We start from the raw sequence: 27,049 nt of genomic DNA on the forward strand, positions 1-27,049 counted from the left end.
ACTTCTTCTCAGCTGCTGATCCACTTTGACCCTGCAAAACCACTCTTGGTCACCTGCTACATCCCGCCATATGGCATCAACGCCGTGTTGTCACATCCAATGAGCGACGGCAGGGAGCTTCCAATTACTTTCACCTCCAGAATGCTGGCCACGGCTAAGCGCAATTATGCCCAAATTAGAAGAGGGTCTGGCCATGGTCTTCGCCATAAAGACGTTCCACCCGTACGTCTACAAACGTCGGTTCATGGTACTGACCGATCACGAGTCACTGCTGGGGTTGTTCAAAGAGGGCCATCCCACTGTGGTCATCTAAAATGGCCGCCCGCAAAGGATAAAGGGAATTGTGGTCAAGCCAGGACACAGACAGTGCACAGCCTCTGTGTATTGTGCAAAGGAAAACCAGACCCAATTGAAACTTGCACCTGTTAAAGGTCAATTACCGATTTCCCCAGGACAATAGACTCAAATTAAGAAATAGCAACAGTAGCAGACTCCCTGGCGCCACCTCCCCTTATTTGGAAAGGCATACACACTTGGAACAATAACGACTAGGACCCGCACAGCCATAAAGGTACCCGCCCCTAATTGGCCGGTATCGATCAGAGTGATCAAGATCCTATCAATCCATTGGATCCGGAGTTAACCCCACCCAAAAGGGCGCGAAAGAGGATAAGAAGCCCTGCGCACTAGGCATCGGCCTCTTTTGGGACCGGCCTGTACCCACTCCAATTGCAGCATAACGACCAGCCAAGTTCAAGACCGCGATCGCTACCTGAGAGAGACGAGCCGCAGCCGAGACGAACCTGACGATTTCCAGCCGACACAGGTGGGGACTCAGATAAAGGCCTTATCTACCCGCTCAGAGCTGGTCATCCAGAAGTTAAGTAAAGGTCATCTTAGTAGATAGGTGTAGTTTAATGCGTAGCCGCGTGTATCATTGCACAGAGAGATAAGTCTTGTGTTTAATAATAAACTGTCTTTGAACTAACATTCTGGTTGTGTGGGTCATTTGGTCAATACAAGAAACATACTCGCTGCTTGTGGTTTGATAATGAAGTGGCAACACCACCAACAGCACTGGTCATAATTCAACAATGGGCCCCCTTTTTGGCTGTGTATGAACACCGCCCTGGGACGCAGAGTGTGAATGCTGATGCACTGAATAGGCTGCCGCTTCAGAGGGGACCGCTGGTGCCTCCCAGAGCCAACAAGGTAGTCGTTATGATGCATTTTATGGATACATTGGCAGCCCAGACACGTGCTTGAACACTGTTATCCAAGGATCATATCGTGCCCAGCATCACGCCTTTCCCCTTCTGGGACCTGCGTATATAGTACTTTTTTACCTCTGTAAATAAACCTTTCGTTCTCTACGCTTCCCGTGTGGCTGCTTGTGAACTCACGATATCTTTCACAATTGTATACTGCTTGCCAGCATTCACATCACAGTTGCACAGAATTTACAGCCCAACAACAGACTATTAAGTCCAACAGCTATAAGTCTCTTGCCACCCTACCTCTCGCAACATATCCTGCTACTGTACTTCTCTTTTCACCTATTCTTATCTGGCTTTCCCTTAGATGCAGCAGCACTATTCACGACACCTTGTGGTAGCGAGTTTCCCACTAACCACTCTTTGGGTAAAGTTGCTCCTGAGTTCTTTATTGGAGGCTCTCTTATAATTATGGCACTTAGTTTTGTAACCACCCCACAGCCCTCTTTGCTGCGCTCCGCGCGCCCCCCCCCCCCACCCCCCATCCCCCCCACCCCACCCCCACCCCCACCTCCACCAACACTATTTTAAAGCTTCCCCAGCTGATCTCTCAACCTTCTCTTTTCCAGGAAAATAGAGCCACTAGTGTGTTTAACCTTTCCTGGTAGTTATTACCTCTTCGTTCTGGTATCCTCTTTGTAAATCATATTGGCACATGAAAAATAGTCATTTAAGCAAGGTACTAGAGGGCAATCACTGCCCTTGGACCATGTCCTAGTAATGGAGTCACTACAAGGAATGAAAATTGAAGAATGGATAAAACCTTACTACTTTGAGATAGCTATTAATTTTGTCTAACTATCACAGACTTGTAAAGCCATCTAAATTGAATGTTGTGAATGGAGTTTTAATGTTACTTTCATGTTTTATATCCCTACATTATGATCGTCCCATTACACTAGCCATTAGAAAACACTGATAAAGTGTGTCAGATAGCCAACATCAGCTTTCTGAAATGGCACTGTTAAGCACAGCAGTAGAGACTATGGAAGTCACTTATCTGCAGATCAGTGAGACATACCATCCGTAAGTCAGCAGGCTTGACAAGCTAAGAAATGCAACCGCCTGTCAAGTAACAACCTATTTCCAAAACATTTTGCTCTCCTAATTGTTGGGTCATTAAGTTTCTTCAAACATTTGTAGGAGATATGGAACTCCACGTTTAACCCATGACTCAACTGGTTTTCTTTTTTTTAAATGTTTACCAATATTCATCATTCTCAGCTGTGTTTTCAGCTTCTGCCTTCATGGAATCCTTGTTCAATGGATCTTGTCAATCAGCTAGCTTCGGGCTTGGAGGGCCAAAGGGCCTGTTCCTGTGCTGTACTTTTCTTTGTTCTTTGTTCTTAATGAAACAAAACAAAAACGTGAGCACTCTGAATACAGTAGTTTCCTTGTAATGTCGATGAGTAAAGGGTAGAAACACAGGCAGCTTGGAGGGTATGGTATCTTCACCAGCGAGGCTGCAAAATAGCGACTTATTTACGCACTGCTCATTCCTGCTCCTCACATGTGAGCTTTCAGGTAATGAAGAAAACAGTTAAAGCAGCTTTGTGATGCAACCCCACATGAAATTTGATTATTTAAACTGGCCTGACCTGTGATGTCACAAAGCTGCTTTAACCGATTCTCATTAGAACGTTAGAAAATTAAAAAGATTCACAACCCTTTGAGGGAAATAATTTCTCCGCATCTCATTCTTAAATGATTGGTTCCTCATCCTGAGACTGTGCCCCCATGTTTTAGATTCCCTAACCAGTGGAAACAATCTCTCAGTGTCTACCCAATCAAGTCCCTAAAAAATATATCACTCAGCTCCCCTTCTGTAGTGGTGTACAGAGAAGATCCTATGATGATATTCAATACTATTATACATGACTGTAGGAAAGCGTAATCATGATATACAATAAATTTAGAATTTTTTGAAGATGTAACTTGTAGGATAGATAAAGGAAAGAGGCAGTAAGTAGCGCAACGGTATTGTCACTGGGCTAGTAACCTAGAGCACTGCTCTGGGGACCTTGTGTTTGAATCTCACCATGGCAGATGGTAAAATTTAAAATCAATAAAAATCTGGAATTAAAATCTAATGATCACCATGAAATCATTGTCAATTGTTGTAAAAACCCATCTGTCCTTTAGAGATGGAAATCGGTCATCCTTACCAGGTCTGGCCTACATGTGATTCCAGATCCATGGCAATGTGGTTGTCGCTTGACTGTCCTCTGCAAGCCAATTCAGTTCAAGGGCAATTAGGGATGGGCAATAAATGCAGGCCTAATCCATATCCGATTGAATGAATAAAAAGTAGATATAGGACGTGATTCAATGGAAACATTTCGAAGTGTCATTTTGGGTGCGTTTGGTAGGGTGTTCCTCGACAGCCGCATTGGTGAAATCGTGACTCATATTCAATGGCACTTAGTGCCGGAAATGAGTGCCGGGAGTGAATCCCCATCTCCCACGAGCAGCTTGCCATTACTGGCTGTCTCGACGTCTGATTCGCCGGACTCACACCTCAGCTTCTTGCCACTAACAAGGGGAGCTGCTTTTAAATGCTCTCTCACCATTCACTCCCAGTCAACACACAAGCCATGGCAGCACGCAGACCTGCTCCTCACTTTGGGGATGCCGACCTGGCCAGGCTTCTCAGTACTGAATGAGATGCAGGGCACCCTGTGGCCCGAGGAGGTTGGAGGACCAACAGCAAGGTCAGCAAAGGAGGCAGTGGCAGCGGCTGTCAGTGTGGGCAACATGACCAGGAGGCCCCGCCATCCAATGTTGGAAGTAGACCAACAAACTCCAGTGAGCTGCAAGGATAAGTTACCACCTCTCTCCAGGCATCAGTTCCACGTACCACCCCTCAAATTCCCAAGCCCCCCCCCTCCACAAATCACTGGTTTATACCACACACCCTCCCCACATCCAATCTTTGTGCTTGTTCCTCAAAACCCGTTGACATCCACCAGTACAACTATTTCATATCCATGTGCGGTTTCCACCTGCTATTGACCCCCCCGCCCGCCAACCCATCAAGAAATGGCTCACAATGCCATCTCTTTGTCCCCGCAGAAGATAGTCCATGATAAGCAGGAAAGGGCTCACTTCTCACAGGGCCAAGACGGGGTGCAAGTCCCAGAAATCCGATTCTTCCCCCCCATATGAAGAATGAGGCCTGGAGATCATGGAGTTGGCCAAGGAGAGCAGTCACTGACAGTAAAGTTGGTCTGCACCAGAGAGATAAGGATCCACTGCCCCGTCACCCAGATGACATGTCTCAAGTGAGTAATTCATGTCATACAAAATGATCCTTCCCTCTCACTTACTACATGCCCAATGACTTGCAGGATCTCCATCTGATGAAGCTGGGCCATCCAGAAGTCGTTCCACCCCCGCCACCTAAGAGACCACCTCAGAGGAGAGCTCCAAGGAAACTACCGTTGAGGCGACACAGCTATCACCCCACCTTCCACCTGCGCAGATACACACCTCGGTCATTACTCGGCAGGCTTCCGGGGCATAATTTGGTGAGCACCACACAGTTGCTGATACACATCAGGTGGAGGCAGGAACATCCAAGGGAGTCAGAGGTCTGCTGGATCCCAGGACTCAGCTGAGTCCCAATCAGATGCCGAGCCTCTGCACAAGGTTCTCCCAGTGCTGATGCAAATGATAGGCTAGAGCCATAACATTCAGGAGGGGATGTCAGGTACATTCCAGCGACTGCATAGCTAATTGGAGGAGTCCCAGAGGCTTTGAGTGCAGGTGATGGTGCAGACAATGCGGGGCACCAAGGCCAACAATGCTAGAGTACCGACTGCAGTGGAAATCCTGGACCATGATGTCCACTACTTGAATAGTGGTGCCTTGGCTCAGTCTGTGATGACCATAGCTGAGGGCTCAGCGTCATGTCCCAGGCGCTGAGGGACGTGTTCCAGATGCAGGTGGATATTGCCGAGGCACTGAAGAACGAGTATGGCCCAGGCCATCGCTGAGGGAGTGGCACCATGGTGCAGACAATGGGGAACCACCAGATGATTCAGAGGCCTTTGGAGCTCACTCCAGCTACCCATCCATCCCATGGAATCCCCCAGGGTCCTACAGGCACTGTCAGGAAGAAGGATGGTACTGGAGGCCAACCCGAGGCCTGCCACCAAGTCCGTCACCTGCCTGACCACGGCAATCTCCAATTCTTCTGAATACTTCCTCCCTCCTGACACCAGCGCATCTCAAGGGCAGAGTGCAGAACACAGTGACACGCTGACGCCTTTGGCACCTACAAGTCGGCTGGGGACCTCCAGCTACAGGCCCTCCAGAGGACATCTCCAAACATCAAAGGCCACAGAGCGTGGAAAGCAGCAAGCTGCTTCCACCTGTCATGTGCATCCTGGAGACACACCTAGACATAGCAGTAGACCACAAAAGCTCAAGATGCTGGAGGAGCACCAGGGGGGTCACTATCTGTAGTTAGGGGGAATGGAAATGTGAAGCATAGGGGAATGGAAATGTCAAATGTTCACTATTAAAATATGTTACACCTGATATATATAAAGCCTCTGTAATGTTAATCTTCACTGCATGTCTACACCTCCCACCCTGTTGCCCTCTGCTCCTCCCAAACCCGCCCCCAGGCACGGTGGTCCAAGATCAAACACCCCAATGCTGACCCCGTTCAGAGGATGGGTGTGGGTTTACTTGTTGGGGGTTTACTACAGGCCTGTCAACAGCCAGCGGGAGATAGAGGAGCAGATAGGTAGACAGATTTTGGAAAAGAGTAAAAACAACAGGGTTGTGGTGATGGGAGACTTCAACTTCCCCAATATTGACTGGGACTCACTTAGTGCCAGGGGCTTAGACGGGGCGGAGTTTGTAAGGAGCATCCAGGAGGGCTTCATAAAACAATATGTAGACAGTCCAACTAGGGAAGGGGCTGAACAGGACCTGGTACTGGGGAATGAGCCCGGGCAGGTGGTAGAAGTTTCAGTAGGGGAGCATTTCGGGAACAGTGACCACAATTCAGTAAGTTTTAAAGTGCTGGTGGACAAGGATACGAGTGGTCCTAGGGTGAATGTGCTAAATTGGGGGAAGGCTAATTATAATAATATTAGGCGGGAACTGAAGAACCTAGATTGGGGGCGGATGTTTGAGGGTAAATCAACATCTGACATGTGGGAGGCTTTCAAGTGTCAGTTGAAAGGAATTCAGGACCGGCATGTTCCTGTGAGGAAGAAGGATAAATACGGCAATTTTGGGGAACCTTGGATAACGAGAGATATTGTAGGCCTCGTCAAAAAGAAAAAGGAGGCATTTGTCAGGGCTAAAAGGCTGGGAACAGACGAAGACTGTGTGGAATATAAGGAAAGTAGGAAGGAACTTAAGCAAGGAGTCAGGAGGGCAAGAAGGGGTCACGAAAAGTCATTGGCAAATAGGGTTAAGGAAAATCCCAAGGCTTTTTACACGTACATAAAAAGCAAGAGGGTAGCCAGGGAAAGGGTTGGCCCACTGAAGGATAGGCAAGGGAATCTATGTGTGGAGCCAGAGGAAATGGACGAGGTACTAAATGAATACTTTGCATCAGTATTCACCAAAGAGAAGGAATTGGTAGATGTTGAGTCTGGAGAAGGGGGTGTAGATAGCCTGGGTCACATTGAGATCCAAAAAGATGAGGTGTTGGGCGTCTTGAAAAATATTAAGGTAGATAAGTCCCCAGGGCCTGATGGGATCTACCCCAGAATACTGAAGAAGGCTAGAGAGGAAATTCCTGAGGCCTTGACAGAAATCTTTGGATCCTCACTGTCTTAGGGTGATGTCCCGGAGGACTGGAGAATAGCCAATGTTATTCCTCTGTCTAAGAAGGGTAGCAAGGATAATCCAGGGAACTACAGGCCGGTGAGCCTTAATGTCAGTGGTAGGGAAATTACTGGAGAGAATTCTTCGAGACAGGATCTACTCCCATTTGGAAGCAAATGGACGTATTAATGAGAGGCAGCATGGTTTTGTGAAGGGGAGGTCGTGTCTCACTAACTTGATAGAGTTTTTCGAGGAGGTCACAAAGATGATTGATGCAGGTAGGGCAGTGGATGTTGTCGATATGGACTTCAGTAAGGCCTTTGACAAGGTCCCTCATGGTAGACTAGTACAAAAGGTGAAGTCACACAGGATCAAGGGTGAGCTGGCAAGGTGGATACAGAACTGGCTAGGTGATAGAAGGCAGGGAGTAGCAATGGAAGGATGCTTTTCTAATTGGAGGGCTGTGACTAGTGGTGTTCAGCAGGGATCAGTGCTGGGATCTTTGCTGTTCGTAGTATATATAAATGATTTGTAGGAAAATGCAACTGGTCTGATTAGTAAGTTTGCAGACGACACAAAAGTTTGGTGGAATTGCGGATAGCGATGAGGATACAGCAGGATTTAGATTGTTTGGAGACTTGGGCGGAGAGATGGCAGATGGAGTTTAATCTGGACAATTGTGAGGTAATGCATTTTGGAAGGTCTAATGCAGGTAGGGAATATACAGTGAATGGTAGAACCCTCAAGAGTATTGAAAGTCAGAGAGATCTAGGTGTACAGGTCCACAGGTCACTGAAAGGGGCAACACAGTGGAGAAGGTAGTCAAGAAGGCATACGGCATGCTTGCCTTCATTGGCCGGGGCATTGAGTATAAGAATTGGCAAGTCATGGTGCAGCTGTATAGAACCCTAGTTAGGTCACACTTGGGAGTATAGTGTTCAATTCTGGTCGCCACACTACCAGAAGGATGTGGAGGCTTTAGAGAGGGTGCAGAAAAGATTTACCAGAATGTTGCCTGGTATGGAGGACATTAGCTATGACGAGCGGTTGAATAAACTCGGTTTGTTCTCACTGGAACGACGGAGGTTGAGGGGTGACCTGATAGAGGTCTACAAAATAATGAGGGGCATAGACAGAGTGGATAGTCAGAGGCTTTTCCCCAGGGTAGAGGGGTCAATTACCAGGGGGCATAGGTTTAAGGTGCAAGGGGCAAGGTTTAGAGTAGATGTACGAGGCAAGTTTTTTTTTTTTTTTTTTTTTTTTTTTACACAGAGGGTAGTGGGTGCCTGGAACTCGCTACCGGAGGAGGTGGTGGAAGCAGGGACGATAGTGACATTTAAGGGGCATCTTGACAAATACATGAATAGGATGGGAATAGAGGGATACGGACCCAGGAAGTGTAGAAGATTGTAGTTTGGTCGGGCAGCAAAGTCGGCGCGGACTTGGAGGGCAGAAGGGCCTGTTCCTGTGCTGTACCTTTCTTTGTTCTTTGTTCTATCGCGCTGTCAGCAGAAAGACAGGAAGCAAACTTTTTTGTTAACGAGGAGCTTTCCTTACAGTGAGTTATCATCAATCTCCTGCCTTGTACATGGTTCCGCTGACAAAGTGTGTTGACAACGGCCCATCACCCTGGAGAGATATTACACAAACCTCTGGAGTGTGGAACAGGGAGGTCGGGGACGGAGCAGGGTTGAGCTGACATACATAACCGCGTCCTATGAGAATTTGGTGAGGACGAGGGCTTCCCTGGTCCTCTGGGTTTGTCAAATCCTTGCCGCCACCAGTCCTCCATCCCCCGGCTCCTCCACTTCCTTAGGCAAACCGCATATCCCTCCTCCAGCATATTACCCTGCTGCTGTGCCATGTTGTGGAGGGCACAGGAGACCACAGTGGGAGCCCCTCTGGGAGGTGTACTGTAGGGCATCACTAGAACGGTCCAGGCATCAGAACCACATTTTCAGCAGTCTGATGGACCACTCAACGACAGCATGAGTGGCAACATGGGCCGCATTATAATTGGCTCTCCACCTCGGTCTCAGGCCTCCACACAGCACCATCAGCTGGACATTAGCGGGTAACTTCCCCCTCCCCAAAAAAAGAGCCAATCCGCCATCCTGGGGTGGTCAAGACGCCATGGTTCACAAAGTGCCCCAAGATGTAGCTGTCATGCACACTCCCTGGGTAGCGGCCACACACGTACATGATATGTTGGCAGTGGTCGCAGACAATCTGAACATGCAGAGAGTGGAAGCCCTTCATATTAATAAAGGGCACTCCCTGGTGACCCGGTGTGCGCAGGGTGACGTGTGCCATCGATTGCCCCCTGGGCCTAGGGCATCCTGGCGATGGCAGAGAATCCTGCAGCCTGGGCATCTTGGTGGGCCTGGATGCACCCGTGGGCTGTAGATTAAAATACCACACAGGTCCCTGCTCAAGCCCTGAAATGAACCGCTGACATCCAAGTTGAGGGCTGTGGTGACCTTCACGGCCACCGGGAGCAGGTATCCTCCTTCTCGACGGGGTGACAAGTCCGGAAGGACGTGGCACAGGTGGCACACTAATTCCTGAGCTGCAGTCTTATGTGGCACATGCTATCCGCCATCTCGTTGAACGACCCAACGATGCCTGTACACCTTGGGCGCAGTTGGCCTTCACCTCAGGATTCCTCATCAGCACGATGGGGATGTGCAGTCTTCAGGATGTGCTACGGCCCCCTGCACATGGGGTGCCGTCACCTCCAGCCTGCGTCATTGTTTCCGATTTCTCTGGCGGCCGGCCGCCTGGTCTGCCACCAGCAACCCAAGGGGAGCTGTTGCGGGACCGACACCATCCATTTTGGTATCTGTAAGGAATTGGAGAAGGAGAAGGACCGACAATCAATTAGGGCTTCTATTCCAGACCCACAAATCCCACAAGTCTCCCCTGCCCTCGCTCAAGAGTGCCATTCTGCGACCCAGTTGTGCTGGCAACCCGTGCTCCCCACACTCACCCTCAGATACATCAGGAGCCCCTAGGCCCCAGATCTCTGCCGGGAATATTAGGGAGACCGTGCTCAGGTGCCCTCCCCTGATCCACAAGAGGATCCCCAGGCTAATCACTTCCCGCAGCAGCCATTGCGCCAGCTTCACATTTTTGAAAAGGGGTACTCAACGCACCCACGTGACTTGCCGCTGGGGAGTCGGGTAATTCCCATGTGGTCGCTGCATTCAACTTCAAGCTCACCAATGGGATTCAAATGAATGCAAATGAGTTTGAATGATATGCTTGCTACTTTGGGGCGAGATCCAGAACTCGCCAACGGGAGATGGCCAAGTGAATTGCAAACTGGCTCATGCCTGGGCAGCACGGTGGTGCAGTGGTTAGCACGGCTGCCTCACGGCACCAGGGTCCCAGGTTCAATCCTGGCTCTGGGTCACTGTCCGTGTGGAGTTTGCACATTCTCCCAGTGAAGATGTGCAGGCTAGGTGGATTGGCCACGCTAAATTGCCCCTTTTGGAAAAAATGAATTGGATACTCTTAAATTTGCGAATCTAGATTTTGCCGTTTCCCACTATTTACTGGCGTGCCCAGATCCATGTGGCTCAACGTGGTAGTTAAATCACACCCATAGTATATTTGGATTTTCAAAAGACAGTTGCTAAAGTGGAACAATAAAGGCTTATTAATAAGCAAATGAGGGCAAATAGAGTTGGGGTTGATATATTAGCATGGATAGAGGAAATAAAGTGGGGATAAGAGAGGCATTTTAAAGTTGGCAGCCTGTAACTGGTGGAGTGATGCAAGGATCGGTTCTAGCGCCTTGCAACTAAGAGTAACATACCTAAGTTTATAAATAAAACTAAGGGGGAATGTAAGCTGCAAGAAGTGCACAGAGTCTGCAACAAGATACAGGCAGGTTAAGTGAATGGATTTGGATTTGTCACTTGTACCGAGGTACAGTGAAAAGTATTGTTCTGCATACAGTCCAGACAGATCGTTCCATACATGAAAAAAAATTGGACATACGATAGATACACAATGTAAATACATAGACACAGACATCGGGTGAAGCATACAGATTGTAATACTACTCAGTAGAGAAGTATACGGGCAGCACGGTGGCCTTGTGGATAGCACAATTGCTTCACAGCTCCAGGGTCCCGGGTTCGATTCCGGCTTGGGTCACTGTCTGTGCGGAGTCTGCACGTCCTCCCCGTGTGTGCGTGGGTTTCCTCCGGGTGCTCCGGTTTCCTCCCACAGTCCAAAGATGTGCAGGTTAGGTGGATTGGCCATGATAAATTGCCCTTAGTGTCCAAAATTGCCCTTAGTGTTGGGTGGGGTTACTGGGTTATGGGGATAGGGTGGCGGTGTTGACCTTGGGTAGGGCGCTCTTTCCAAGAGCCGGTGCAGACTCGATGGGCCGAATGGCCTCCTTCTGCACTGTAAATTCTATGATAATCTATGAAAGTTTATGGAAAGATCAGTTCAGTCCATAAGAGAGTCATTCAGGAGTCTGGTAACAGCGGGGGAGAAGCTGTTTTTGAATCTGTTAGTGCGTGTTCTCAGTCTTTTGTATCTCCTGCTCAATGAAAGAATGGGCAATAAGGTGGTAGATGGAAAGGAAGACTTGCTACAATTGAACAGGGCTTTCCTGAGACCACACCACAAATATGGTCTAAAGTTTTGATTTCCATATTGTTATGGGCCAGGGTTTAGGAGAACCCCAAAGTATATCATGGAGTTCACCTGACGCACAACTTTTAATAGATTGTGGTATGGGGAGCACACGGCCCACTCTACAGGTGTGGTACAGCAGAAATGGAAAAGTATTTTTTAAAGCAAAACAATGTTTATTCTATGAACTCAAGTTAACCTTTTTAAAACATAGTGAACATCTTAGCAACCATTAATTCAAATTCAACCCACAAAGAATACAACACTAAGTAATCCTTAAGCTGTCCTTTTAACATCCATAAGACTTAAAAAAAGAAAAGGTTAAAGACACTACTGAGAGCAGTTATTAGTTTTAAATCACTAAAGGATCAATTTACAATTTTTAGATCACAGAGAAAGAGACTAATACCCCTTCTGGCTGTGACTGCAGCTAGCCAGCTCTGAAAACGAAACTAAAACACACCCTGCAGCAAACAGCCTAAAACGAAAGTAAACAACTGACAGACAGCCCAGCTCTACCCACTCTCTGACATCACTGCAGCAATAAACACCCATTTCTTAAAAGGTACATTTCTTAAACATCCATTTCTTAAAAGGTACTCTCACGTGACAATATTTAAGGAAGAATATATTGCCTTGGTGGTGGTACAGCAAAGTTAATCAAATTGGTTCCTGGGATGAGGGGATTGTCCCATAATGAGAAGCTGAGTCAATTGGGCTTTTGCTCGTTGGAGTTGGGAGACAGTGGAAAAATGGAGTTAAGATGATTAAACATGATTACACTTGAAATGAGCACGTTCAAGGGGTGTGTGGTCTACTCCTGCTTCTATTTCTTATGTTATGTTTAAAGAAAAACAAGGGCTTTGCCTGGTTTATCAAGCAAATGTACCAAATTGATTCAACTGTTGCTTACCTCATTAACAAACATGTGCAGGTCAGATGGGGTATTCCACTATTTCAGCCGTTGGAGTGGAATAGGATATATGGCAGGACTCACAGCAAAAAAACAAAATCAATTTACTCAAAAAACAGCAAATAGACCATATAAAGAGCAGACTGCAGTAAATCGGCTATTTTAAACAGCACAGTCTTCGCAGTCTAACCACAAAACTCATGACCAAAACTGCAGCAAAGTCTTCTGATAAAAGCAAGTTTCTTTTCCAGCAAAATGAAGCAAATGGGAGATAGCCATATAATGCAAATTAAAGATCAATCCATGTCACATACAGAGCGACTGACCAGGATTAACCTAATCATCTCCATTCCGACCAAGAATAGCAGTATCACTATACGCAGCCAATAATTATAGTAGAAGAGTTATAGATATGACACTAACTGGTGGTGAAGTCATACCGATGAAAGGATTTGTTATACCATTTAACTTTTTACTGCCATTTATAATGATCATCATCATAATGTTCTTTGAGGGAGGGAGCCATGGCCAAAAATATTGTAGATTAAATATGTGCTCTCTTAAGCAACCATACCGTCACCAACAACCTAATAATGAAACATTTAAATCAACAGTGGAAGAATCTGATATTGCAACCAGCAACTAAACAATGAACAGCAATGTACATCACGCACCATCAAAATAATTTATTTCTTAAGACATCACCTCTACTTGCAGCAATTCTGCTTTATGTTTTAATTATTTCCAATTGGTAGAACATTAGAACACAAATGACCATTATATGCATAATTTGCTCAGTCCACTTTAGAAAAATCACACCCAATAAATCCCGAGCACCTGACCTTTCATTTTCATTTGTATGAATGATAACTCTCTCCACAATATGGATTAGAGGTCGCCCAAATATGAGCAGATCAGCTCAATGCTGGTCAAAACACATTGGGGAGCACATTACTCTCATTGTGAAGCTGTTAACCAGTGGCACAGATCTTTAGATCTCATCTTGGGCTCCAGTTTCTCAAAATTCAAGCACTTCTCGATCATCTTTCTCACCTCTTCTTCAAAATCCTCACTGCACGTATCCTCTCTCTCCTGACACTGATTTGTTTCTTGTCCCATCATGTCATTCTTCTGCCACTAGTACTTCACCTTAGAAAACTCACAATCTTTCCTGAGAATGGGAACGATACTAGCATTTATTGTCCATCACTAGTTGCACTGGAAAGGAGGCTGCAGGCCCAGTCTCTTTTTATGAGGTTTCCAGAAGATTGAAGCGATGATGCTGGATTGGTGATATACATTCAGCAGGATTACCTACGACCTGTGGAGAAATTTGGCAATGCTGTGTCCATGGTTTTCTTGCTTTTGACCTTCTTGGCAGTAGACAATATTGGTTTTATACGGTTCTGAAATGTATCCTGTAGAAACAGTACCGACCGTAGCACAATATGCCAGTGAAGGAGGTGACATGGAATCCTGTGCCAAGAGTGCCAATCAACAGAACTGTGCTATCTTGGAATACATTAAATTTCTTAAGTATTACTGTTGGTATACCTGCCCAAGTAAGTGCAAAAATGCCACCACACTGCTGACTGAACCTTCCAATTGATGGCTTTTAGTGGTCAAGAGATTAGCCAATTGTCACAATGTGCTTATCCATTGGACTGATCAGTGTTAACGTGACTAGCCCAGTTAAGCTTTAGTCAGTTGTGAAACACAGGTGGCGGGATTCACCGTCCCGCCAGCCCCGTTTTTCGGGGCGGCGTGCCCCCATCAGCAGAAGGATCCTCCATTCGCAGCCGGTCAATGGGGTTTCCCATTGTGGCCATCCCACGCCATCAGGAAACCTGCTGCTGGCGAAGCAGAGTATAGCCCCGCCAAGGATGTTGAAAGTTGGGGATTAGCAACAATAGTGCTACTGAAAGAGAAAGAAATGTTTGGATATTTTCTAAGAGTAGATAGCAATTGCTGGGCACTCATGTGGCATAAATATCACTTTTCTAGATTTTGTCTGACAACTCTGTAAGCCAGCAATGGACTCCCATATTGTCCAGTAGCTGAGAATGGTGTCAAGGAATTATCAAATGCAGCCATTTCCCTCCCTGCCCATTAAGGTTCCCCGAAAATCATTCCCTTAAATAAGACCACAAGACGTAGGAGCAGAAGTAGGTAATTCAGCCCATCGTGTCTGCTCTGCCATTCAATGAGATCATGATTGATCTGATGTGATAATCCTCAACTGCACTTCCCTGCCTAATTCCCATAACTCTTAATTCCTTTACTGATTAAAAATCCTTCTATCTCAGCCTTGATTTTACTTTTTTTTAAAATATATATTTTATTAAAGTTTTCAAACACCAATTTTTCCCTTACGAATCAACAAAAATGGTAACATAACTGCTATATAACATTGTTTAACTAACATAGTAAACTAACCAAATAACACGAAGTAATGCTCCCCCACCCCCTGTCCCCCTCTAAAAACACAAACAATTTACTCCCCCCACCCCCCTTGGGTTGCTGCTGCTGGCCATCTATCTTCCCCCTAACGTTCCGCTAGGTAGTCGAGGAACGGTTGCCACCGTCTGGTGAACCCTTGAGCCAATCCTCTCAGCGCAAACTTCATCCGCTCTAGTTTTACGAACCCCGCCATATCGTTTATCCAGGCCTCCAGTCCGGGGGGTTTCGCTTCCTTCCACATGAGTAAAATCCTACGCCGGGCTACTAGGGACGCAAAGGCCACAACATCGGCCTCTTTCGCCTCCTGCACTCCCGGCTCATCCGCTACTCCAAATATAGCTAACCCCCAGCCTGGCTTGACCCGGACCTTCACCACCTTCGAGATCACTCCCTCCAATACCCCTCCAGTGCCGGACACAACCAAAACATGTGTGTGGTTTGCCGGGCTTCCCCCGCACCTCCCACACTTGTCCCCCACTCCGAAGAACCTGCTCAACCTTGCTCCAGTTATGTGTGCTCTATGCAGCACCTTAAATTGGATCAGGCTAAGCCTGGCACACGAGGAAGAGGAATTTACCCTGCTTAGGGCATCAGCCCACAAACCCTCCTCAATTCCCTTCAGTTCGACACCAGCTCCTCCCCCTCTTCTCTCATCTCCCGGTATATCTCTGACACTTTGCCCTCCCCGACCCACACCCCCGAAAGCACCCTGTCCTGGATCCCTTGTGTCGGGAGCAGCGGAAATTCCTTCACCACTTGTCTCGTGATCGCTCTCACCTGCATATATCTAAAGAAATTTCCCAGGGGCTGCTCATACTTTTCCTCAAGCGCTCCCAAGCTCGCAAATGTCCCATCTATAAATAAGTCTCCCACTCTCCTGATTCCTGCCCGGTGCCAGCTCTGGAATCCTCCATCCAGCCTCCCTGGGGCAAACCTATGGTTGTTCCTGATCGGGGACCACACCGAGGCTCCCAGCACACCCCTCTGTCGCCTCCATTGCCCCCAGATACTTAATGTTGCTGCCACCACTGGGTTTGTGGTAAATTTTTTTGGGGAGAGCGGTAGTGGCGCCGTCACCAGCGCTTTTAAGCTCGTTCCTTTGCAGGACGCCATCTCCAGCCTTTTCCACGCCGCTCCCGCTCCCTCCATCATCCACCTACGAATCATCGCCACGTTGGCGGCCCAATAGTAATCGCCCAAATTCGGCAACGCCAGTCCCCCTCTGACTCTGCTACGTTGTAGGAACCCCCTCCTTACCCTTGGGGCCTTCCCTGCCCACACGAAGCTCGTGATGTTTCTATCTATTTTTTTGAAAAAGGCCTTAGTGATCAGTATAGGGAGACATTGGAACACAAATAGGAACCTCGGGAGGACCATCATCTTAATCGCCTGCATTCTGCCCGCCAGTGACAGCGGCTGCATGTCCCACCTTTTGAAATCCTCTTCCATTTGTTCAACCAGTCGAGTCAGATTGGGTCTGTGTAAGGTTCCCCAACTCCTGGCTATCTGAATCCCCAGGTATCGGACGTTTCTTTCCACTCTCCTTAGCGGTAGGTCATCTATCCCTCTACTCTGGTCCCCAGGGTGTATCACAAAAAGCTCACTCTTTCCCATGTTAAGCCTATATCCCGAGAAATCTCCAAACTCCCTCAATATCTGCATGACCTCTTGTCATCCCCCCACTGGGTCCGTCACATACAGCAGTAGGTCATCCACGTAGAGTGACACTCGGTGTTCCTCTCCCCCTCTAATCACCCCTCTCCATTTTCTGGAGTCTCTCAGCGCTATTGCCAGTGGTTCAATTGCCAGCGCGAACAGTAATGGGGACAACGGGCATCCCTGTCTTGTTCCCCTGTGTAGTCGAAAATACTCCGACCTTTGCCGATTTGTGACCACACTTGCCGTTGGGGCCCCATATAGGAGTTTAACCCAGCTGACAAACCCCTCCCCGAACCCAAACCTCCTCAGCACCTCCCATAGATACTCCCACTCCACCCTATCAAATGCCTTCTCTGCATCCATTGCCGCCACTATCTCTGCTTCCCCCTCTGCTGGGGGCATCATTATCACCCCTAATAGCCGTCGCACGTTGACATTTAATTGTCTCCCCTTTACGAACCCTGTCTGGTCTTCGTGCACCACCCCTGGGATACAATCCTCTATCCTCATTGCCAGCAACTTGGCGTCCACATTTAGCAGTGAGATAGGCCTAAAGGACCCGCACTGCAGCGGATCTTTATCTCGCTTCAAGTTTAGCGATATCGTCGCATCCGACATTGTCGGGGGGATGGCCTCGTTAAAGGTCCTTACCAGCAGCGGGGCCAACAAGTCCACATATTTTCTATAGAATACCACCGGGAACCCATCTGGTCCCGGGGCCTTCCCTGCCTGCATGTTCCCCAGCCCTTTGGTAACCTCGTCCACCCCAATTGGCGCCCCCAGGCCTTCCACCTCCTGCTCCTCCACCTTCGGGAACCTTAATTGGTCCAAAAACTGCTGCATCCCCTCTTTTCCCTCCGGGGGTTGGGACCTATATAGTCTCTCGTAAAAGGTCTTAAACACCTCGTTTATCTTCCCTGCTCTCCGCACCGTGACTCACATTTCATCCCTAATTCCCCCCATCTCCCTCGCCGCTGTCCTCTTTTGCAGCTGGTGGGCCAACAGGCGACTCGCCTTTTCCCCATATTCATATCTCATCCCCTGTGCCTTCCTCCACTGTGCCTCTGCCCTCCCTGTGGTCAACAGGTCGAACTCCATTATCAGGTTTCCTACCTCCAGGTCCGGGATACGTCCCAGCATCTGCTTCATAAATCCCGCATCATCCCAATTCGGGGCATATACATTAACCAACACGACCTCCATTCCCTGCAGTCTGCCTCTCACCATCACATATCTTCCACCGCTGTCTGCTACAATGTTCCTAGCCTCGAATGACACCCATTTCCCCACCAGTATGGCCACCCCTCTATTCTTTGCATCCAGCCCTGAGTGGAACACCTGTCCCACCCATCCTTTCCTTAACCTAACTTGGTCCGCCACCTTCAGGTGCGTCTCCTGAAGCATGGCCACGTCTGCCTTCAGTCCTTTTAAGTGCGCGAACACTCGGGCCCTCTTAATCGGCCCATTTAGGCCTCTCACGTTCCACGTGATCAGCCAAACTGGGGGGCTGCCTGCCCCTCTCCCCTGTCGACTAGCCATCACCCTCTCTGGGCCAGTCCCACGTCCCGGTTCCGCGCACCCACCCGTTCCCCAGGCGGCGCATTCCCGCCCCGACCACCTTTCCTTTTACCAGTTCCTTTTCGATCTCTGAAGCAGCAACCCAGTTATCCCCCCCTCCCTCCACCCCCCCCCCCCCCCGCTAGATCCCCATCTAGCATGGTTACTCCCCCCATATTGCTTCCGAAAGTCAGCTGACTTCAACTGACCCCGGCTTCTCCCACTCTCTCCTTGACCCCCCCGTGTGGGGAACTCCCATCCACCTTGCGCCTATCTTCCCGCCATCATCTTTCTGGCGCGGGAACAAGAAAAATAAACCCAGTGTTCTCTAGAGCCGTCCCGCCCCTCGTGGCGCAGCTCCCTCTACCGCCCCACTCCCATTCCCCATCCCCCGCCTATGTCTCTTCTTCCCCCCCCCCCCACTGGCACCCACATTTCTCAGTGTCCCCCCCTCCCCAATTTATATCCCTATATACATCAGCATTGTCGTTTCCCCTCCAACATCAGTCCCTCAGTTCTGATCCAGTTTCTCGTTTTTAATGAAGGTCCATGCTTCTTCCGCCGTTTCGAAGTAGTGATGCCTCTCCTGGTGCGTGACCCACAGTCGCGCCGGCTGCAACATCCCGAACTTCACCTTCTTCTTGTGTAGCACCTCTTTGGCTCGATTAAAACTCGCCCTCCTTCTCGCCACCTCCGCACTCCAATCCTGGTACACTCGTACCATCGCATTCTCCCATCTACTACTTCGTACCTTTTTGGCTCATCGCAGAACCACCTCTCTGTCACTGAAGCGGTGAAATCGCACGATCGTCGCCCTAGGTGGTTCTCCCGCCTTTGGTCTCCTCGGAGGGACCCGATGGGCCCCTTCCACTTCCAAGCCTCAGCTCCCATTAGCGAGCGTAACACCGTGCTCACGTAAGCCCCGCCATCCGCTCCTTCCACTCCCTCGGGGAGACCCAGGATCCGGAGGTTCTTTCTCCGTGATCTGTTTTCTAGGACTTCAATCCTTACAATGCACTTTTTGTGGAGCGCCTCGTGCGTCTGCATTTTGACCGCCAGGCCCAGGATCTCGTCCTCGTTGTCCGTCACCTTCTGCTCCACCACACGGAGCTCCATCTCCTGGGTCTTTTGTGTCTCCTTACGCCCCTCAATTGCTTGTAGCATCGGGGCCAGCACCTCCTTTTTAAGCAGCTCCACACACCGTCTTAAAAATTCATCTTGGTCCGGTCCCCATGTCGCCTGGGCTCCCTCCGCCGCCATCTTGCTCCTTTTTTCCTTCTACCCCTGTCCTCGAGGATTCTTCGCGATCTGGCCGCCGCCGCCGATATTTTTCTTTTTCGCTGGGGGGGGACTCCCTGTTGTCTCACCCCACACCGGGTTTCATCCCGAAAAAATTCCCTGTTGGGGCTCTTAAAAGAGCCCGAAGGTCCGTTCGAGCTGGAGCCGCCGAAAAGCGCGGCTTAGCTGGTCATCGCCGCAACCCTTGATTTTACTTTAACAGACAACTACAACTATCCCTTGTGTAACAGTCCTAGTCTGTTCCTAAAAAAAACAGCATGCTGAACAAAAATCACTTCCCCAGAAGAAACTATATAATAATGGTGGGTTACGTTCCTGACCTATAATTTTACATTAAAAGTCTTTTGGCTGCCTTGAACCAAACACAAAAATCATTTTTCAATTGAGTATTCACAATCCTCTATTTACCACCAATTTACAACGTGGTTCTTGGTGCATACACAGCAACTGTGCTAAAATGAAAATGAAGGCAGTACTATTTGGGCAAGTTTCCTCATTTACAAACTGCACTAAAGCCCATTTTGTACCACATTTTAGCTGGGGGAAAATACCTGTACAACATCAATGATGCTTTTTATAAATACAATTTCATCAGCTAATCAGTTCAGACGTTGAATAGATTGTGTTCCTATTGAATATAAAAGTCAAGAATCAAAAATCATTTTATCACTCGATCAATAATTTTATTTAAACGAGTCCTCTGGCCCCATGAACTGGGTAGCATGCAATTATTTCACCAAACCACTTTAACAAAAGACACTAATACAACAAAAGTGAACCAGCCGTCACTATTAAATATATAATCTTCAATTATAACAAAGAAATACCGTGCTTCCTTTATGCTTTAGAAAAGGTGTTACTGAATGAAAATTTTACATGTGGATTGGTGTAGCCCAGACATCACTTTCTCAATGAAATGTCAAACACTGGTGCAAACTGGCTTTCATTTTTCACCTTTAGGTCGGGGCTGACCGGAAATATGTTATTCATTAGTTCCAGGTATACCATTTTACTTGCTATTCTGCCTCCCATCTACAAAGAAATAAGACAGTACAATTTTCTCATCTAGATCACTCTTGCTCTGGGTGTAAAAAAGGTAATTCTCCAAATATTTCTCTATGCATATGGTACAGAATTCAAAACATGCTTTAAAGTAGGGTGTTAAAATTCTCAACTGTAAACGACATATAGACTGCATGGCCTGGCAGTCTAGCCCAAACTCAGACAATCAAATTTGTATTTATATTGTATACTTGCTAGCTTCTCCCATTTGAATTTTATGGACCCAATTTGCGTCTTTCCTAATCTTGGTGCACTATTGGTAAATAGACCCTTAATCTAAACAAAATCAATTGCTAACAATAGCTGGATGTGTGAGAAATTAATGGGAATAGTCAAAGAAACTTTACAGCAGCTTGGCTCAGCGGTAACACTCCCACCTCCGGAAGTCAGACATTTGTGGGTTCAAGTCCCACTCCAGTTCTTGAGCACATAAACTAGGCTAATATTAAAGAAAGACCAAGGGATTTCTGCATCGTCAGAGCTCAGTCTCCGTCTGCTTTTTCAAATAAAGGATGCAAAAGATCCAGTGGTATTATTGGAATATTCCTAATCCTGGTCATTTACCTTATTGTTGTGGGCCCTTTGGTTGCAATGTGATTCTCTACATAAGAATCACTACACTTCAAAAGGAATTCGCCGTTTTCTTAACCTCCTGTTAAATATAAACGGTGCTATGTAGATATAAAAGGTCTACGTAGATACAAGTTCTTTCTGATGTAACTCAATGAGATGCCATAATGGTTCATGGAAACATAATAAAAACACAGGACACCCCTGCACCAAGGTGTGTATTAGCAGTTGATATACTTTTCTCCATTTCACCTGCAAAGTGAGAGTAATAACGATTTTGTCAAAATCAGAGTTCATCCTAACATTTTGTTTCAGTTTAAAGTTTGCTATCTAATAACCGATTCCTCCACCTGCCCTCCCCACCACATCAGAGCTCAAGCAATTCCCCTTTACAATCTTGGTCTTCATCTAATTTATTAATAGTAGCACAGTCACTGTTTTTTCTCCCTGTTCTAGATGTGCATTCCACACAACCTGTGTTCAGTTTATGTTCATATCTGGACCCAGCAAATCTTTGGAATCTAGCTCATTACCTCCCTTGATCTTTTCTTCCTCTTGGTATCATCAAGCTTTTAAAACCCAAACTTGATGTCACCTAACCACGGCTATAAATTTGCTGACTTTTGCATTCTCTCCCATTCTTTTCAACATTGATGGCATTCTGCACCAGGATGGTTTTCTATGCTTCTCAATAAAGTGTTAGCGGGCAGGAGCTAGTTATACACCTTTGGGGCTAAGGCCTTAAATTCACTCCCCATACTTCAGAAAACACACCGTGCAACATTGTCACTAGATCGGAGACAGTTAACAATGACTTACGGAATTTTGTCACTGGTTTTTGCTAAAAAGATCTTACACTGCAAGCAACAACCCCAAAGTAAAACAGTGGATTCACTGAAAGTCAGCTGTGGAAAGACTTCATTTAACAGGACATTCTTGGCAACAGCCCATAGAGGTTACTTTGAGAATTGGCAACAGCTGAGCAGAGCCCACACCCTGGAGTCAGCAGCACTAATACTGTTAAACATAATATGGAAACAGCTTTAGTTTATAACATTTGTCCTTCCAAACAAGTGCTTGGGGAGAGGACAAGATAACAAGTTCGAATTACTGACTTGGTAGGAACAGCTGGAATTCAGGAGTATGAGGTAAAAGGTGTAACTGTACAGTATGAAAGCATATTGGCACTTGAGAACTTTCCAATAGTACATTGATATTTAAGCACAAAATTAGCCCAAAGACAAACACAAGCATGATCCAAGATAGTAATCTGGTATCACAGTTTTCTGTTCCACTGGACAATAAAGATCATGGAATCCCTACAGTGCAGAAGGAGGACATTCGGTCCATCGAGTCTGCACCGGCTCTCGGAAAGAGCACCCTACTTGCCTCCACCCTATCCCCATAACCCATTAAACCCTCCTAACCTTTTGGACACTAAGGGACAATTTAATATGGCCAATCCACCTAACCTGGACATCTTTGGACTACGGGAGGAAACTGGAGCACCCAAAATATGACCACGTAGACACAGGGAGAAAACGTAAACTCCACGCCGACAGTCACCCGAGACAGGAATTGAACCTGGATTCCTGGAGCTAACTACAGTGCCACCGTGCTGCAGGGACTTTAAATATTGTGTATATAAGACAGAGCTTAGGACATTGGTCAGTTATTCACTGGAAAAGAGCTGCCCAACAAATCTAACCTTGCATAATTCATACATATGGTTCCTTTTTCTCCTCAACCTTGAAGGATAATTATGCTATGACTTACAGAAAATGTGACAATACAAGGAATCTATTTGATGATGTGACAATCCAATAACTCAAATGATGCAGCTGCAAGTACTATTAGATCAGCCTTTTCATGGAACTATGAATCTTCAGCCCACAACCCCATTATTACTTATTGCATTTTGCACGTTATTGCCTTGATAATTTTCCCCTTCTATTCCTGAAAGGGCAACGGTTGCATGGTGCCAAATACCTTAAAATAACCCACACAGGTCGCCATTCTTAATAAGTTAGCGAGGCTGAGTTGTATATTTGAAAATGGAGCACATTACAGCCAAGACTATGTCTGTCCTCGCCAAACATTCGTACATGCTCCAAGCATACCTGGTTGATTTTTTCTCCTCCCTAAGTCGGGGGCAAAGCAATCATTTGAATTGCCCTTCAAAGAGAAAACATTGGGACTTCCGGTGACAGCGGGCGGGAGGCAGCCGCACAATGGAGGGCTCCCGTTCAGGAATGGCATTTTCGGGTCTTTAAGCCCGGTCCCAGGGTCCACGGAGGCGGCAAAAGCAGGGACAAGGCACAGAGTAGGCACAGAGAAGTCACAGCAAGGGACAATGTCGAGGGCGAGCAAAAAAAACGGCCGTAGAAAAAAACAGCTGAAGGTACGTCGCGGAGTGGAAAGGTCACCGCGGGGTCACCAAGGAAAATGGAGGCTGGAGCATCAGGGGAGGCCGCATTGCTTACGGTTGAAGAAATAACTACGGTGATGGCTGCAGAATTCGAAAGGCAGTTTACAAAATACATGGAGGCAATGAGGAAGGAGATGAGGGAAGTTTTGAGTGTGCTGGTGGAGGAGGCGATTTCCCAGGTGACGACGGCGGTGGCGAGCGCAGTGGCGGGAGCAAGGGAAGGCGCTGAAGGAAGTGGAGGAGACATTATTGCAGCACGGTGATCAACTTACGTCGATGGGGAAGGAGATGCGAAAGGTGATGGAGATTAGCAAGGATCTGCGAGGAAAAATGGAAGACCTGAAAAACAGATCCAGGCGACAGAATGAGGATTGTGGGGCTTCCCGAAGGAGTTGAAGGACCGAGGCCGACTGAGTATTTTGCCGCGATGCTGGCGAAACTATTGGGGGAGGGGGAGGATCCCTCCCGATATGAACTGGATCGGGCTCATCGGTCGTGGAGGCCTGTACCAAAGGCGAGTGAGCCGCCAAGGGTAGTGACTCTGTGCTTCCGTAGGTACAGTGTAAAGGAGAAGGTCCTGAGCTGGGCCAAACAGAAGCGGGTGGTGCAGTGGGCTGGAGCTGGTATACGTGTATACCAGGACTTTACGGTGGAGCTGGCGAGGAGGCGGGCTGCCTTCAACCGGGTGAAGAGGGCACTGTACATTAGCAAGGTGCAGTGCGGCATTGTATATCCAGTGAAGCTGGACTTACAAGCTCAAGGACTTTTATTTTGGAACGGCGGAAGCAGCGGAGGAGTTTGCGAAGGCAGGACTGTGGCAGAACTGAGAAATTGAGAAATGGCCATGTGCCGACGTAACCTTATGACTGTACTTTCTTCTTTTTTGTTTCACTGCGTGCGGGTGTATGGGCTAAAGGAGCCAATGTTGTATATATTTGGACAAGGGAAGTGATGGGACTTTCACTTGAAATGAGGGCTCCTTGGGGTGTAGGTGGATATGCGGCATTTGTGTGCTAAAAAGGGGATTTCTGGGCTTTCCTAGGGCCCTAAGGGGGAAAGGGACCTGGGCAGGGGCCTCCACGCTGGCCGGTTTAAGCCGGCCAGTGAACGGGAGTGAGGTGGGGAGAGGGGCTGCGGCCATCGGAGCCTGGCAGAACAGGGTCCGAGTGTCTAGCCGGGGTGGAATGTTGGGGGGAAGGAACCGAGGTTCGGGGGAGGAGTTTTACAAGAGGCAGTGGACGGGAGGAGTTGGGGGGGGGGGGGGGGGGGGGGGGTGGTAACAACTCTTGGCTATCATGAGGTTGAATCGCGTGGAGTGTGGACTCTATAGGTTAATGGTGACCATGGACGGTCCCGGACTCCTTTTTCTTTTTCTCCTTTGTTTTTTGTTTCCACCGTGGGAGGGTTTGTTTTATTGGATGCATATATTGACAGGTGGGCAGGTTGTTTGGGGTGGTGGGAGGATGGGATCGTTGTTATTGTTGATGGGATTGATTTTGTATTTGTTACCGTTTACTGTCTGTGGGTGGGGTGTACATTTTGAAGGAAAATGTGAAAATGGAGAATAAAAACATTTAAAAAGAGATACAAAACATTAATATTGTAAAAGTAAAATAATGAAATACTTCCAATATTTGCCACTTAGATGTGCAATTGTAACACTCGAAATATACCAGGAAATACCACTAAATCATTGTGGTAGTATGTATTAGGGGTCATGTGGGACTGGAAGCCCTAATGTCATTGGCTGACAGATCCCGGGTCCTGGTTGGCCGTTGACCTCTAGCTCCGCCCTGAAGGCGGAGTATAAGAAGCCGGAGTGCTCCCCCGCAGGCCATTCTACTATCGAGCTGCGGGGGAACAGACACGCTTAATAAAGCCTCATCGACTTCACTCTATTCGTCTCACGGAGTCTTTGTGCGCTACAATTTATTAAGCGTGCCTAAAAAGGTCTATGGAGCTCAGGATCATCCCGGAATGCCTGAGGATCAGCCCCCACGCAGTGAACGCGGCAGCAGCCTTCAAGCACTGGCAGACTTGTTTCGAGGCCTACCTCAGAACGGCCACCGGCCGGGTCACAGAAGACCAAAAACTACAGGTCCTGCACTCGAGGGTGAGCACGGAAATTTTCTCCCTCATCGAAGACGCGGAGGATTTCCAGACGGCGTTCGCAGCACTGAAAAGTCTCTATGTCCGCCCAGTTAACCAAATCTACGCTCGCTACCAGCTCGTGACGAGACGGCAAGGTCCCGGAGAATCGATGGACAAATTCTACGCCGCGCTGCTGATTTTGGGACGAGCCTGCAGCTGCCCTTCCGTGAACGCAAATGAACACACGGACATGTTAATGCGCGATGCTTTTGTGGCAGGTATGAATTCCTCCCAAATCCGCCAAAGACTTCTAGAAAGAGAGTCGCTAGGACTCGGAGGCCCGGGCCCTAGCAGCCTCCCTAGACGTGGCCGCGCGTAATACCCGCGCCTACGGCCCCGACCGCGCGGCAGCCCATTGGGCTCCGTACGTACCCGTCGCGACAAACCCACCCCCCCCCCCCCGGACACCCCACAGGCTTGCGCGGCCCAAACGCCAAGTCGCACCGGGGGCGCCCGCTGCTATTTCTGCGGCCAGGCGAAACACCCCCGGCAGCGCTGCCCGGTCCCGCGCAGCAATCTGCAAGAGCTGCGGGAAAAAGGGCCATTTCGCGGTTGTGTGCCGGTCCCGCGAGGTCGCCGCTGTCCCGGGAGAACAGGGAGCCCTGCAAGCCGTTTACGCTCCCCAACCCCCCCAGCGCCCCATGTACGACCCGCAGGCGCAGCCGCTTTGGGTCCCGACCACCATGGTCCCGGGAGAACAGGGAGCCCTGCACGCCGCTTACGCTCCCCAACCCCCCCCCCGCGCCCCATGTATGACCCGCCGGCGCTACCACTTTGGGTCCCGACCACCGCTCTCCCCAGAGAAGAGGGAGTTCTGCGCGTCTCTAACGCCCCCCAAGCCCCCCCCCCCGCACCCCACGTCTGACCCGCCGGCGCTACCAACTTGGGTCCCGACCACCGCTGTCCCCAGAGATGAGGGAGCCCCGTGCGGTCCTAACGCTCCCCAACCCCCCCAGCGCCCCATGTGCGACCCGCAGATGCCGCCATTTTGGGTCCCGGCCACCACGAGGGGAGGAAGGGCGCCGCCATCTTGGACCACCCCGACACGGAGGTCCTCCTCTGGAACGTCGCTGCCGACCTGGCTGGCGGCCCCAGGACCCATCTTGCTCCGAAAGCATGTGCGGGCACACAAGGCGGACCCGTTGGTCGAAAGGGTTCACCTCCTCCACGCGAACCCGCAGTACGCTTACGTGGAGTACCCCGACGGCCGACAGGACACGGTCTCCCTGCGGG

At 48.5% G+C, this 27,049-nt stretch overlaps 1 protein-coding gene across 8 annotated transcripts in view; it reads right to left on the bottom strand.

The window, feature by feature from the left end:
* Positions 1–27,049, bottom strand: part of prdm2a (PR domain containing 2, with ZNF domain a) — a 277,892-nt gene that overhangs the window by 229,800 nt on the left and 21,043 nt on the right. For 2 of the 8 annotated variants that reach the window (XM_072478396.1, XM_072478401.1), the window contains exon 2: positions 2,480–2,619. The exons of the other annotated variants lie outside the window; for them this stretch is intronic. The gene's annotated coding sequence lies outside the window, so the exon portion shown is untranslated. The remainder of the gene's footprint in view (positions 1–2,479; positions 2,620–27,049) is intronic. 8 annotated transcript variants of the gene reach the window in all.

Source organism: Scyliorhinus torazame, chromosome 16 (assembly GCF_047496885.1).
Source record: "Scyliorhinus torazame isolate Kashiwa2021f chromosome 16, sScyTor2.1, whole genome shotgun sequence".
Classification (NCBI taxonomy): Eukaryota; Metazoa; Chordata; class Chondrichthyes; order Carcharhiniformes; family Scyliorhinidae; genus Scyliorhinus; species Scyliorhinus torazame.